General features: G+C 31.6%; 1 pseudogene; it reads left to right on the forward strand.

Annotated features, from left to right (window-relative positions):
* The first annotated feature begins 12,225 nt into the window (after window positions 1-12,225).
* LOC147496247 (polyadenylate-binding protein RBP47B'-like) lies at window positions 12,226-15,835 on the forward strand (annotated as a pseudogene).
* The last annotated feature ends 1,192 nt before the right edge of the window (window positions 15,836-17,027 follow it).

Genomic DNA, 17,027 nt, shown 5'->3' on the forward strand with positions numbered 1-17,027 from the left:
TAATTCTTATGGTTTGGGCTTTAGTCATCTTTGCTTCAATAAGCTGAATTTTTCCACACATAGGTAGCACAAATACAAGTGTAAGCCTTGGTAGTTTGAGGGGCGCACTAAATAAACATAAATTGTTTGGATACATTATCAACATTACGTTTGATACTATATATCACAATATATTAAATTAGTTATTACCAATATTCAATAAGAACTCAGAGGAGGAGATATATGAACATTAATAGGACTTTCATATGACCAAATTGCATACATACAAATTAATAGTATATATATAGATAGAGCGGATACCACAAATTCACAACCACAATAGACTAATTATATATGGAGTTTTTATCATTAAAGAGAAGTAGTTTGTTTTGATTTTTTTAATTTTTAGTTGATGGATGGAATTAGGAGGGATAAGATAATAAGATTTTTGTGTATTTTGTTTTCCCTCCATTTTTTTCACCGATTGTTGAAACTTGTATTGAATAGATGGGCAAGATCGCCAAAATCTATTGAAGAAGGGTATAGTATGCGTGGAAGATATTGGATATATATTTGTTACCGATAAAAAAAAAATCATACTATATATGAGTTGTATTTAGTTAAGGCTAGTAAAGGGCAGTATGGGCAAAAACAAAAATGACCATTGGCAAAAGCAAATATGGCATTGGCAATAGGCGGACTCTTTATTAATTGATGTAGTTTTTTCTTAAACATGCAAGGTGTACGTCTATAATATATTTTCTAATAAATGGTCACTTGCAAAATGTCACATATTTAAATGCAACACACATGGTATGTGATTTTTACAAATTCTTGTCGTTTAAAACCTACAAATTAAATCAATAAATATAATTTTCTAATCTGTAACAATTAAAAAAAAATAGTGGCAAGTTAGAGTCAAATAACATCTTGAAATTGATAAAATTTGAGAGAAGAAGTAATGAACCAATAACTAACTAGGATGATTTTTTAAAAACAGTTTGTTGGATTTTAGTTAACTAATTTAAACTAAGAATACAAATTTGCTTATAATAATTAATCAACGTACTAATTAAACTAAAATTATTTGGTTTTCAAGAATTCAATGAATGAAAAATTCTAATGGTGAATGACTTCACCAGTATTTTAAAGATAAGACTATTTATATATTTTCAAATATTTATTCTCCTTTCTATTTTATCAATTTCATCAAATAAACTCTCACGCTAATTACAAGTTTAATGGATGATTTTCAATAAATACATTTTATGGAGGTTAGTCACATTTTTTAAAAGAATAAATCCTCAAATTCTTTAAGCATTATAGGGAGCTATATATCTAAGCCTGACAAATCAACTCAAACACATTAAAATAGTATAAGTCATAAAGGATATGTAACTAAAACGTTATTGAACAAGCTTTAATAAAAATGATAATGGTGAAAGAAACTAACAATGAAAAATACCCAAATTATTATGGTGATAGAACTCGTGCATATTATTATTTCATATGAAGAAAATCATTGTATAAGTTAAAAATTATACCGGAGAATAAAAATTGAAAATACAATAAAATAAGCCTACATTTTCATGATAGGGGATTTATCTTCCACCATTATGGTAGAGATTTTACCCCATCATGAGTTTAGAACACATAAAAAAATCAGAAATAAATACCATCATTGCACTTGAAACTTGAATTATTCTATTACTTGTTGATCAAGAACAAGAGAAACTAATATACGCTAAAAACTCTCTCTCTTAAAACAAAAATGAACTAGCTAAAGAACTAGCTAGCTTGCGGTATTTTTCTTTAAAATCTGGATGTCCTCAATGCCAATTCTTTTATTTCACTAGTATACAAAAGGGTTTTTGTGACTATTTTAAAAGGGGTTTTTTGTGATTGTCGGATTTGAAACTGTCACAAATGTTTTTTTTCTAGGCAAGGGTATATGTGTGGAGTACTATTTGTGACTATTCCACTAATGTAGTTACATATTCAATGACCTTATGTGACAATCTCACATGACCCGTCTATTTTTTGGTCCTGCCCACAACTCTAAGCCCACTAAAATAAAACTACTTCAAATTTTCGAAAGCACAACATACCGCCCACGTTCACTCTCCTTCACTTTACGAGCCTAAGTGTTTTAAAAACACCCAAAAATAAATAAAATAAGAAAAAAAAATGATCGTTCTCTCTCTCTCAACTCTTTTTTCACTCATGGCGGTTAGGATTTCCGATTTCAGGTAGAGTTTGACCCAAAAAAAAAATCGGGTAGAAATTATTGTTGGGGAAGATAAGCTCTTTCACGAAAAATGAGGCTGAAAATCTTTCTGGACCAAAGTTATCTTCTCATAGTTCATCAAGGATTTCTTTTTCTAGGAGCTCTAGTAGGTATTCATTTTAGGATGAGTTTGACAATTCTGAGTTTTGCCCATTTTTCGTTGATGATATTGATATAAAAGATCCACGCATTAGGTACAATTTTATAACCATAACTTAGTATATTCTAATAACTTTCTAAATACATTGCTATATGTCTTCGGGTCTTCATAATAATTCGAGGCAGGTGCTCCAAATCAAAGTTTCCATGATTGTTTTTTGACTGGTGTGGTAACTTTTCTTGTGCGTACTTAGTTGAGTAATGAGAGAATATGAACTTGTTGAAAATTATCAATGGTGCCAAAGGTTAAAATCAGTTATGTGTATGTTTTGTTGACCGACTCATTACTGAGTATGAGACTTTGTTGTATTGTTAATTGCCTATAACATTATCCAATAGAAACTAATTACCAGTATTGGCTGCCTGGCTAACAAGTAACAGTGGTTGGAATGTCACCATCTTGCAGTAGAGAAATTAAATGTGGCTCCATATTGCTAAACTCTTTCACCCTATATGACTGTATTAATACCTTAGGACACTAGTACAAAATATGCCTTTTGTGACTTGCTTAATGCTTAAGCCTTTAGTTTAGGTGTAACAATGATATAACAAATTTTTTGTTGTAGTACATATTTATAGCTTCAACAAACAATATCTTGATACATAATATCTTCACATGAAATGGAAACAATATTTGTGATATGATATGAGAATATAAGATAAATGAATTTTGGAAATGGAATAGGAAAAATATATTATCAAGTCTTATAGACTGAATGAAATAAATGTACGTGAAAGATTATTTGGTAAGATAAAATGTCACACCTCAAATTTCGACAAAATTGGAAAAACAATATTTGTTCCTGACTCTTCGATTTTCGAGGTGTGATGCACTCTCAACTTATCTATTTAATTATTCTAATAATTTGAAACCAATAAAAAATTTTAAAAAAAAAAACAAAAATCATCTTCATTACAAAAATTCACAAATATGTTTAAGTTACAAATCTCCTTTCAATAATTCTTTAATTATAATTACAACTGAAAATACAAAAAAATATTGTCTCAATTAAAATCTATTGCACCTCAAGAGAAAACAAAATATATCCTGTAATGAGGCTAGTGCAAACCACAAGCAGCAACCAACCTTCTTCAACACTAATCCTGTCAAGACTTATCAACTGGGTTAATTTTATGAACACACCCGATAAGCAAATATGCAAATCGGGTCAGCATTATAAACAATGCTGGTATGAGTAGCTCTTACAATATATATATACAACATTCAATATATATATATACACACACACACACAATCAATAAGGCAGTTAGTTCCTCCACCGAGGCACCTTAACATCCAACGAATAATACAACATTCTTAAATACACTAATTAAAGCAGGTAGTTCCTCCACTGAGGTGCCTTAGCTTCCAATTCAATAATAATAAGGCATTTAGTTCCTCCACTGAGGCGCCTTAGCTTCAAACCGTACTAAATCAACTGCATCTAATAATAAAATAACAAAACTAAAACTTACTCTATAGTCTATACTTACACTGGTGTAAGCCTAATCACAGAGTAGGTCACACTTGCATAAATAATCAATTCAACCCACCCTTCTGCAAAACCATTGTGAATGCAACATAAATTACAATAAATCATTTATTATAGATTTAACGTACACTTTGATATATCATCACAATTATTGTTTAGAGTTTCTTCAAGTGTCTCTAGAATCACGTCGTCTCTATGTCTTACCTAGTTTCCCTGGCTACCACAATCGCTTCCCTACGCCGAACATGTACATCCACATGCCTCCCCTCACGTAATGAACCACTCAGTGCGTAATTACCCTAAGCGGGATATCACATACCATGTAACCCCCACACGAATATCATTACGTGGGTACTGCCACTATTTGGCATAAAATATCACATGTCTCGTTCTAATTTTGCGAACGAGATAATCAAGCCACTATTCGGCTACGAATGCCCTACACATGGGTTAATCAACATCTCATACACCCTATACAAGGGTCAATCATATCACATACGCCTTTCACATGGGCCAATCACATGAGTTGTGGTAGCTAGGTTCTAGAATTTTCATTACGTAATTTATTCAGGTATCATACGTATATATCTTATAATCATTTCACTTTATCACGTGCATGTCAAATACATTATTGCACTAAGCCACAATATTTAGAAATATCTCAATAACAACTTTCATTTTTTCACGTGCCAAATAAATTATTGCACTAAACTACAATCCTTTAGGAAATATCCACAAATATTATACTACCTCATAGTAGTATCTTACATATATAATGATAGAGCGTTTACATTTATTTTTCAAAGATATTGTATTTAATAGATATCCTAACATATGATATCATTTAACATAACAACAAATTTCAACATACCACATAATGTCACAATTGCTCCAAACGTACCGCATAACATTTTTATAGCGTTTTAGGAATATTATGTCTCCTAAAATTCTCAATCTCATCACGTGTCAAAAATTGCACAAAATCAATGTAAAATCTTTCTTAGATAATGACAAACCAGTTTATGCAGGCTTCCACAACATTCTACCATTTGATTAGTTCATAAAATTAAATATATATATATAAAAAAAAAAAAAAAAAAAAAAAAAAAAAAGTCAACAAAGTCAACGGTCAACAGTCAAACCCAACAGTTACCAGTCCCAAACCGGTGTTCCTCCAAACAGGTCTTAACCCAAACCCATGTTTAAAACAGTTCAACCCATGGTCTTAATCCTACTAAACAAAACAAATCCCCAAAACCAAGACCCAAAAGCCCAAAAGTCTAAACACTTAAAGACCCAATTGGACCCATTTTAAGTCATATGGACCCAACCCAAACAAAATAGAAACTGGCCCAAAGAACTAATAGGTTTCGGCCCAACCAAACAAAACTAAAATCTGGCCCAAAGAAAACAAACCCATTGATTTCGGCCCAAGATCAACAGTCTAAACAGATATAGTGAAACTAGAATACATCTGGGAGCACCGAATCACATTCTCTTTCTTCTTCCTCCAACAGATCCCTCCACCACCGGATTGACCACCCCAAGTTCCACCCACCGACACTCCTAAGCTAACCGAAATTGCTCAGGGGAAAACCCCCAACTACTTTAACAAAAACAAAAACTCAATTCATTAAATCAATCCCCTTCCTCCAAACTAGATTTGGACAGTCCGCCAATTCACCCAACCCAAATTTCTTAACAAAAGGAACCCAACCACCAGTGGTTCAGATCCAAAAAATCAATCTCCCATCTCTCCCAAAAACTCCACCATATACAATAACCACACAAACCCTGATATATAGCAAAGGAAACAAATGTATAATGAATGAAATCACGATCTATTAACAATCCTCAAACAATTGGATCTATATTAAGTTCTTGCCTGCCGAACCAAATCTATTTATCCTGTTTATTTATTTTTTTATAACTTTTGTTGTTTTTGCAATTATTAACAGTAAACTTGATTCCAAACATCACCGAAAATTTCAATCCCAGTATATATATATACAATCGACAATTTATGTATTATTTTTTAACTTGCAAAAATCATACGGTGTATAAAAATATCTACTCACCTTCGTATTGCCGAAACAGAGTATATAGAAAAATGACGCAGATAATCCGATCATAAGTTAGCTACAAGATGCACAATCCGCTCTGTCTCCGCTCTGTCTCCGTTCTTCTTTGTGTTTTAGTTGTTTAGTTCTAAAAAACTTATTTTTCTGAAAACCCTTCATTTTTTTTTATAAATCTTTCAATTCCAAAGAATTTATATTCTGCCTAACATTTATTTGAAACTTCCTATTTTACCAACTATCTCTATTCTTAATTATAGAATATTATTTTCTATTAAAAATATTCTATTTATTATATACCTTATATTAACATCTCTTTTGAAAACTTTCCAACTATTAAAAATCTCTACACAAAAAATTCAAAATTCAAAATTCTAATTTTCCCTCTTTTCTCTTTCTATCAAGAAGTCAAGCCCACATTTACTAGCCCGTTGACCAATAAATAAATATCAAATTCCGAAATGCTAAATATTGTTATGAAATAATGGAAAAATAATTTGGGAAAATGGAATGATATGGTTTTGAATTAGGAATTGAGTGATTGACAAGAATATAGTGATGATATGGGGGAATATATATAGTGGCTTGAATATAAATTATATTTAGGAATAATTTGATATAATGAAATCTCGAGAATAAGTAATTAATGGAAATGAATATATTTAATGGGGTGAAAATGATAGGAATATATGGTGGTAGGTGCAATTATCTTTTATTGACTTCCTTCCATAATTCTCAATTCTCTAACACTTCCTTCAATTCTTAATAGCACAACATATTTCATTAGCTCTCACTAATTGATTCTTTAAATGATCTTCTTTGACTCATGGGCTTGGACATTGTTTGGGCTTTGATCAACATATTGATTTTCTACAAAAATATTAAACCAAATTAATATAACATATTTTGCATTGGACTTTTCCAACACATACACATACATGCAAATAATCCATTATAACCAAAATATGTGCATAATGTTGTGAAATAAAGCAAATGTATAATTTTATGTTAAAAATATGTAGTTAAGCATAAATAATATTATAAAGTGTCTATGAAATATTTATAAAATATACAATTTTAGGCATTTATCAGTATGTAACAAGTAAAGAAGCATATAACCAAAATATATGCATAATGTCGTAAAATAAAGCAAATGTATGATTTTATATTAAAAATACGTAGTTAAACATAAATGATATTATAAAGTGTCCATAAAAAATTTAAAAAATTTACAATTTTAGGCACTTACCAGTATGTAACAAGTAAAGAAGCATTCAAGAATAAACTATGACAGATTTACCATATTATTATCCTTGTTTGGCTCAAGAATTTATGGTTTTCATTGGAAGTGGACCCATGTGATCCATGTGTTTCCAAATCAATCAAGGTCAAGTCCAATGACTTCATAATTACCCAAATAGCCTTTATAGGTCTCTTATTTAAAGCACTCAATAAATTGGACAAGATAGATGATTCATAGGATAGTGGGGGCAAAATTATTACTCTTTACCAACTCAAAACAAATTTCTTTCTCTGCCAAATTTTAGGTGAGCCAGGGCATACCCTCCCCCCCTGGCTCCACTGTAAGCATGTAGAGTGCACCCCCTTCTTCTCCTAAAAATTATTTTCACAAATAATAGTTTATTGCTACTTAGTAGCAACAGAGTTTGCACACTGAGAAGTGTGAAGAAAGATGCCACTCCCAAGAAATTGAAGTTGTGACGTCCCTCCGGTACAAACACATGTGAAAAATTCCAGAGCTATCAATAGTTAGTGTGGGATGCTTTTCGAGCCAAGCTTCATTATGTTCATTCCGATTTTGCCCATTTTCTAACCTAATTTATTTATTTTCTTATATTTTTTTTAATTGAATTATGAAAGTGATAGTGATCTAGATAAACAATTAATGTTACAAAAAAAAAAAAAAAAAAAAAAATATATATATATATATATATATATATATAGGGGTAGGTTCCGTTTACAACACTTTTTATACAACGTTTTATACAATATATATATAGGGGTAGGTTCCGTTTACAACACTTTTTATACAACGTTTTATACAATACCCCTTAAAAATATGAATTAAGCCTTGATTCCTTGTAGATATGATCTCCACACCATGGAGATCATCTCCACAAAAATTCAGCTCATTTAAAAATTCATAATCATGAGAAATATTGTTCTCAACCTATGAATTTTTATCAACGGTCTAGAAATATCGATTTTGTAACTTTTTTTTGGCAAACTTAGAAATGTTCAAAGGACCCAATTTTTTGTGGAGATCACATCCATGGTGAGAACATCTTATCTACAAAATATTAGCCTTTAAAACATCTTGAAGGGTCCGGTGGGAGGTATTGTATAAAACGTTGTATAAAAAGTGTTGTATATATATATAATATAACAAGGGAGGGAAGTTTTATGACCTACGGCTGGGATTCAATATGAGCGGGTATAAATCGAGGGCCACCGTTCCGCCACGTGTTGTAGTTTGATGGCAATTAAGACTTCCCATTAATTTACCAAATCAAATAATAGTAATTAAAACTTCTATTTATTAAATCAATAAATAATGATAGTTAAAATTTGTTATTAATTAAGCAAATCAATAAATAATAGTTTAATTGGTAATTAAAACCTTTCATTAATTTATTAAATCAATAAATAATGATAGTTAAATTTTTTTTATTAATTTTGCAAATCAATAAATAATGGTTTAATTAGGTAATTAAAAAATAATTTTCCAATAATATCAAATTAATTAATGCTTTTGCAATATTTCAAAAATTAAAATAAAGAACTCAGTTCAATCAAAATTTTCAATTTTTTTTTTATTATCAAAGTTGATATTTAAGGAATAAAAAATCCTACACATCGATTGTTCCCACATAGTCACCACAGTATAAGGTTTTTTGACACCGACAACAAGTTTTCAGGAGGCCACCCATCCTATGACTACTCCTACATGAGCAAACTTCACTACATAGTTTCCATGAATCCATAAATTCGGAAAAAAAAATCTCTATGTTGGGATTTGACGAATGAATTACTTATGTCTCAGATCTCAAACAACTTCATAGATGCTAGAATTCATACATGAGGCGACCCTTGCCCCACGGGCTAGGCACCTTTCCAAGTACCTGTTTCAACCTCGCTTCACGGGCTAGGCAATGCAGTATATTCCCACACGGGCCGGGGTATTACACTATATGCCAAAGATTTAGACTATCTAAAATACTAAAATAAAATTAGCAAATTATTTAAGGTTTCTACCATTTTTCCAAAAGCAATTTATTAAAAGACAAGTCTACGAAAAAATCAAAATAAAAAATAACAAGTTTATTGAGAAGTTCTTATAGAGATGATCAACAGTTCAATGAGGTTTTTTCATGGGTATTTTAATTTCTTAATTGATAGCTTACAAGAATTTAAAAACGGATCGGAAAGTTATGACAAGTATGAATTGGATATTACTACAGAGTTAACTGGTTAAAATATAGGATGAGACATACTCTAAAATAGTTGGATTTCAATCTAAGTCAATAACATGCGAGACGTTAAAATATGAGGACGACAAAACCATTATGCAACACTTTAAAATGGATAGTTGGTTTACATCGTCTCGATGAACAGTTGGAATTATAGAAAAACTATGAGTTAACGAAAATGAAATAAACAAAAACAATTCAAAACCATAAAATGAAATCAAATTATGAAATTTAGGAAAAGTCACGCACCTCCAAATTGCATGTAGTCACCGTTTATATATATATATATATATATATATATATATATATATATATATATATATATATATATATATATATATATATATATATATATATATATGTGAATTAAGTTTCTTTTGAACTACAAAATTTCATGTTCAAATTGTTGAAGTATGTTCAAAATAATTTTTGTAGAGTGAATTTGACACAAATCTTTTTCTATTTTTTTTTTTTCATGTCTTATACTTTTACCGGGTTCTGTGAAGTAAGAGATGAGTCAGGTGTGCCGTCATGAGTCGAACAAGAGCAAATTAACATTTGTTGATATACCTTACAATGTGCAAAGGATTGCTCAAAGTGTAGTTAACTATTGCAGTGAATATTCTCAATTGTATAGTATGGTTCAATTACCTGCCCAGTAACTTTGGTATATTTGCAATTTGCATAGGTTTTTTGTTTACATTTTCAATGTCAACAGTGGTTGTATTGTTTCAATATCCCAAAATAACAAATACAAAGAAGGTTTTGCCAAAATTCTTTGCGACATGGTGTTCATAGACGTGTAGAGATAGCACCAAAGATAAAAGACGACAACATAATTTGTGCCTTCATGGCTAGCTGGAGCGTATATCATATTTTGTAATCATATTTTGTAATTATATTTTGTAATTATAGCTGGATATATATATATATATATATATATATATATATATATATATATATATATATATATATATATATATATATATATTTTTTTTTTTTTTTTTTTTTTATTTTTTTTTTTTAATATCGAAACTAAATCATTAGGAGGGTGTATATACATGTTAGGGATACATATTGCCAAAACATGTGTGATGTATAAAGTTTGTGGACAAGCACATTTAATGTATCATATTAGTCAAAATTGTTTTAGGTTGGATGAATTTTTCACAAGTACTTTTTTGTTTTGTTTTATTTCTTGAAATTGTGAAAAATACATGAATTAAAATATATATGTTCAAGACAAAAAACTGTACCAAAATCATAAAATAATGAATCAACAATTATTATTTAAATAAGAGACGAACATAGAGATGATGTTTGTTAAAACTGTGGCTAGGAGAAATATTAGTGAATCTAAACAAGAAAAAATAATAATAAATAAATAAATAATATTAAAAAAATCAATGCAAATCAAAAAATTCAAAAACAATCCGTGCCAAAGGCACGGGCATTACCTAGTATATATATAGAGCCCGGCTTTTAAAAGAACCTTAAATAAGTACCAAATCTAAAACACCCACAATTTCACCTACAAAATGATTTAAACCCTAATCTTTTGTGCATATGATCTGCTAACTATAAAAAACATCTCTACAAAAATTCAACTCGTTTGACAATTTTTAACACTGGCAAAAGATGAATGCAAAAACTAGACATTTTCTCGGACCTTTATATATATATATATATATATATATATATATATATATATATATATATATATATATATATATATATATATATTCAAAAGTGGAAAACAATTTTATCTAAGTTAGAGGATATCAAACGAGTTGAATTTTTGTAGAGATGTTCTTTATGGTTAGCAGATCATATGAACAAAAGATTATGGTTTAAATCATTTTGTAGGTGAAGTTGTGGGTGTTTTAGATTTGGTACTTATTTAAGGTCCTTTTAGGAGCCAGGCTATATATATATATATATAGCCTAGAATGATCGTGGCCTCTTAAATTTATCCGGGACTTTTTCTGACACATAATACCCTTGATGAATAATAAAATCAAATGCCTAGATATTTATTAATGAGGATTACTTTGTCTTTTTATGTCTTTATAAATTTTCATTACCGATATTGTCCTTAAATAAAAAAAAATTGCTTAATACCTTTAAATAGGACCAATTAGACTTTTCATGTGGCAGTATATTAGAAAACCAAATCCACACCATTTTCAATTGTACGCCTTACTATTAATGCCATTTAATTATAGTAATAATTAGGTTATTTAATAAGAGGTTCAAAAAATGAAAAGTCTAATCAGAGAATAGGAACATATTCTTTTCCATTCTCTCCCACATCCTGGAACTAGAACAAAAGCCTAAAATGGATGCTTACCCCTTCTTTGTCTCACATAGAATCTCTTAGAAGTCATCTCCCACCTAAAAAAAATAAAAGAGGTCAACAAGACGGGTAATCGAGCATAGAAACAGAGAAAAAGAAGGGCGACTAAAAGGCGGATATTCTAAGAGTACCCGAAAAAGAAAAATGAAGCAACTGACTGCTCAACAAAGCTCGATGAACAGGTTGCAAATTTTGTCCAAAATCCCCCGTAAGACCAAAGGAAACAAAAAGTAACCATCTATCGCTGGTGATCTGAATGGATTAGAAGCATTGAGTTAAATCAGCATAGCACATGCACATGCACATGCACATTGAAAGGAATGCACTATTTTCTACTTTGTCAATTAAGTTGCATATTCTCTTCCTTACATTTTATCAATCTTTGATTCACAGCAGCAGCAGCAGCAATGGACGATGAGTGGAGGAGGAGCACAACAAGCAGCAACATGGTCAGTACCACCAACAAGTAATTACAATCATCATAACTACCAACCAACTACTCTTGAAGAAATAAGAACTCTTTGGATTGGTGATCTTCAATCCTGGGTCGAAGAAAATTACCTCAATACTTGCTTTGCTCACACTGGAGAGGTAAAAAAAACTCAATGCCCATCTTCTTTTATTTCATCTTTTTGTGTTTTAATTAATATTTAGTATGTTGGTAGGTGATGTCAATAAAAATCATACGTAACAAGATTACGCAACACGAGGGTTACGGTTTTGTGGAGTTTGCTTCTCATGGGGGCAAATGAACGGGTTTTGCGGACATATAATGGTACACTAATGCCTGGGACTGACCAACCATTTAGATTGAATTGGCCATCTTTTGGAATTGGAGAAAGACATCCTGATGCAGGACCCGAGCATTCTATTTTTGTTGGGGATTTAGCACCGGACGTTATGGATTATTTATTACAAGAGACTTTTCGAGCTCGATATCCATCCGTTAGAGGTGCTAAGGTGGTGGTGATCCTAATCTTGGTCGTTCTAAGGGTTATGGATTTGTTAAATTTCTTTGATGAAATGGAAAGGAACCGTGCTATGAGTGAAATGAATGGGGTGTATTGCTCAAGCAGCCCAATCGTATAAGTCTTTGCTACTCCAAAGAAGGCTCTTGGTTTCTAGCAACCGTGATAATCTTGCACGAAGGTAAGAATCCTTTTCCTAAGAAAAAAACGCTACTACTGCTATATTGGTGTTTATGTTGTATGGAACATTAGAGTTATTGGTGCTAAGTTCTGCTTGAAAATGGTCCTACATAGTTTGCAGATATGCATAGTATTCAACTGTCCACTGTACCAATAAAAAAAAAAGATAAGCATTGTGCACATCTGTCCATTGCACATTTTGTGCCTTAGAGATTGTTAGTGGATGGTTTATGGTTGTGGACAGACTTACAAGTAAAATTTATTCTCTAATTTCTCAATTTGTTTGTGGCAGCAGTATATCCAACACTTGCTTTCTGCACTGTGGCAGTGCAACCATTTCCAACTGTAGACAATGATATTACCAACACAACAATGAAGTCAAGGTAAATATATTCTGAATGAATTTCATTCCCATCTTTAAAAGTTAATGATTGTCTTATTTCTACTGCAGATATTCGTTGGTGGTCTGGACCCAAATGTCACAGAGGAGGAATTGAGGCAAATATTTGCGTAGTTTGGTGATTTTGTCTATGCAAAAACAATACCGGGTAAAGGATGCGGCTTTGTATAGTTTGGAACTAGGTATATTTGAATCCCCCTTTTCATTGTATTACCCGGTTTTGTTTTGCTTTAATTTATGTTTTCTTATATTTGTTGATTGATTAATTTATGTAGTACCCTGTTTTGTTTCGTTTTAGACTTTAGCTATTGTCTATTGCTTGCTTGGAACTTCCAAATTCTAAACATTAGAAGCATGCTACTTTTAGCACATTATTCTTTTCTTTTTGCTATTAGCAATTTTAGGGTATAATGTTGTATTTTTGCATTGGTGATCAGTCAGGATGGTCATTTACATTCATTGATATTCAATTTCTTTTATCTATTTGTCAATATTTAAGGTTTTAAATCTATGTTTTTCTGTCTAGGCAATCTGCGGAAGTAGCAATACAGAGATTGAATGGAACTATGATTGGCCAGCAAACCGTACGCCTTTCATGGGGTAGAAGTATGATGACTAAACAAACAGTAAATCTATGATATATGCTTGCTATTGAATAGGGAGGCCTTGAATTAGATTTCTATTTGTGCATATATGGTGTGAGGATGAACTCTATAACGTTTTATTCTTAGAAACCAGTGAATTTTGTTTACTGTAACTATTTCCATACTTATGAACATTTTGAGGAGGTTGAGGATTTGAACAATTTATTCCTCGGCGGGTTTCAAAGCAACAAGTGCATGATGTTTCATTGTCACATTCCTCACATATTAATCATGGCTGGAACACAATTACCCCGACTTCCTTCAAGTTCTTTTCGTGATTTTTAACTTGCCAAATACTGTTCTAAAATGTTGGAGTTCCATTTTTACATGGCCATTGACCGATGTTTTACTGTCCAAATTACAAGATCAGCTTGGCATCTGGGCTCAGCCATCAGATCCCCATCAATGGAATGGTGCTTATTATGGTTATGGGCAAGGCTATGATGCATATGGTTATGGGGCTGCTCCAGACCCTTCTTTATATTCATACGGTGCATACACGGGATATGGGCGGTATCCTCAACAGGCAAGATATTACAAACACTTAATTTGTCAAATAATCCTTATGTTCAACGCTTCTTTAGAGAATTTTTTTGGCATGTGTTTGATTGGCCTAAAAATTTGATTATTAGTGTTACTTATTATTTATAGGTTTATGAAACACTCGAGAATTGGTGTCCGTCTATGTATTATGGACACTCCATATTTTAAAAATAATCCATGTCAGATATGTATCCATGTATTTGTGTCAAACATGACACACACATATTGTATGAGATATACCTAATTTTTGGTTCTTCGCCATATTGGACACTTTATATCGGTGTCGGATGGGTATGCGTACCCGTGTCAATGTAAATTAGGTGTGCAATACTAGATTCAAACAAAGGAGGACTAAATGATGGAAGAAATTATCTATTGATACTTGGACTCTATATATTATTTTTTGCATCTGTACATTTTAATTTTCTTTAAGATGAGCCCTGTTTCATCCTTTTAAATTTAGATTATGTAAGTCATGAAGGTATAATATACATGAATATAATTCCATTGGTAACCTAACTATTCTCAAGACATTTTCAGGCGGAAGGCTCGCAAGAGATGGTAGCTATGGCAGGTGTTGTCCCATCTGTGGAGCAAAAAGAAGAACTATATGATCCGTTGGGTACACCTAACGTTGGCAAGTCAGTTTTTTTCCCTTTTGTCAGCTTTCATAACTTTATTCAATCAGGTCTACTATTTACTTCATGGTTTGTGTCTAAATCTACACTCATTGTTAACTCCTTATATACCAGGTTAAATTCTGCATATTTGGCCGTCCATGGAAGTGTTATGGTTGGGCGACCTTTGTGGTTGAAAACTTCAGCACTCTATCAACAAGCTTAGCCTACTGATTCTGGTGGTTTTTCTTATTGGCGTGGTTGCTAGGAAATCTTGATCTGGTTTCTCTATTAATTGAGAATTTATTATTTTGATAGAATAAATGCTGCTTTATTACTTGGCTGTCCATGAAAATGCCATGGTGGGGCAACCTTTATTTTAGAAAACACTCTCACTGTCTCACAAGTCACAACAACCTTAACCCGTGTGCAGTTTGTATTCTGGTTAAATCCTTCTGGTGGTCTTTCTTATTTTGAAGGCAACTTTGGTGTCTTTACAAAGAAATCCTGATCTGGTTTGTCTCAAATTATTGTGAACTTCTAATTTTGATAGGTCAAAATGCTGCTTACTTTGAGGTTCCTGGAAGTGCAATGGTGGGGCAACCATTATAGTTGAAAACCTTGACACCCTCACGACAAGCCTAGCCCGTCTGCTTTCTTTATAAGATTGTGTTTCCCTTTACCTAAACTTTTGCGAGTAAGATGAATATACATCTTTATGGAGTTCAAATTATACATCTTCGATGAAGCTTTATGTTTCTTACAATTTGAATAAATGGTGTTAGTTAACTTGCAAAATTCAGGTATACAATATTGAAGAGCAAGACGCTTACCTATATCCTTCTTTAAATGTTAAGTTCATTCCCTCAACAAGAAAATTTAGCAACTATAAACACAATTACGAACAGTACGTCAATTTCCCCCCAAGTTGGTTACCAAATAAGAAAGGTGTTAAGCAAATTATGTTTACACTCTTCTTTAAGTTTTGTTTGACATCGCGTGCATAGCACGTGCATCTTGCTAGTATATATAGTCATTCTCTAAAAAGTAGCTATTTAAGTTAACTTAAAATAAGTACGTAAGTGAAATTTCACCTACAAAATGAATTCAAACCTAATTTCTTGTGGATATGATATGATCAATATTAAGATCATCTCCATAAAATTTCAGCTCATTTAGAAACATCTAACATTGACAAAATAAGATTACAAAAACTCAGCATTTCTAGACCGTTAAATTTCTTTTTAAAGATGACAACAATTTTTATCTATGTTAGAGGTTTCCAAATGAGCTAAAATTTTGGAAAGATAATCATTATGGTAAGTGCTTCATAACCACAAAAAATTAGATTTGAATTCATTTTGTAGGTGAAGTTTTGCGTACGTACTTATTTTAAGTTAACTTAAGTAGCTACTTTTTAGAGAAAGATTATATATATATATATATATATATATATATACGGGAGGGATACGCCTACTCCCAGTTTCGCCCACTCCAGCCCACTCCAAATCGTACCCACTCAAAAACCCGAGATCATCTCGAAATCTAATGGTCGAAATTAAAACAAACTAAAAAAAAACAAAACAAAACCCTTCGCAAAAACTAAATCGAAACCCTTTGCTCCCACTGCACCCACTCCAAATCGAAATTCTCAAACTAAATTTTCAAACAAACCAAATTCTCTCCCTGCGACCTGCGTGAGATATCTTCTGCATTGCTCAAATAGAGTTCAAGTTGTTTCAGGCAAGTAAAAAAAATTTGTTTTTTTTTCTGCATAGCCTGCATTGCTATAGTTTTTGTTGTTATTGTTGTTGTTGTTGTTGGTTTTTTTT

This window comes from Coptis chinensis, chromosome 5, assembly GCF_015680905.1.
Source record: "Coptis chinensis isolate HL-2020 chromosome 5, ASM1568090v1, whole genome shotgun sequence".
Classification (NCBI taxonomy): Eukaryota; Viridiplantae; Streptophyta; class Magnoliopsida; order Ranunculales; family Ranunculaceae; genus Coptis; species Coptis chinensis.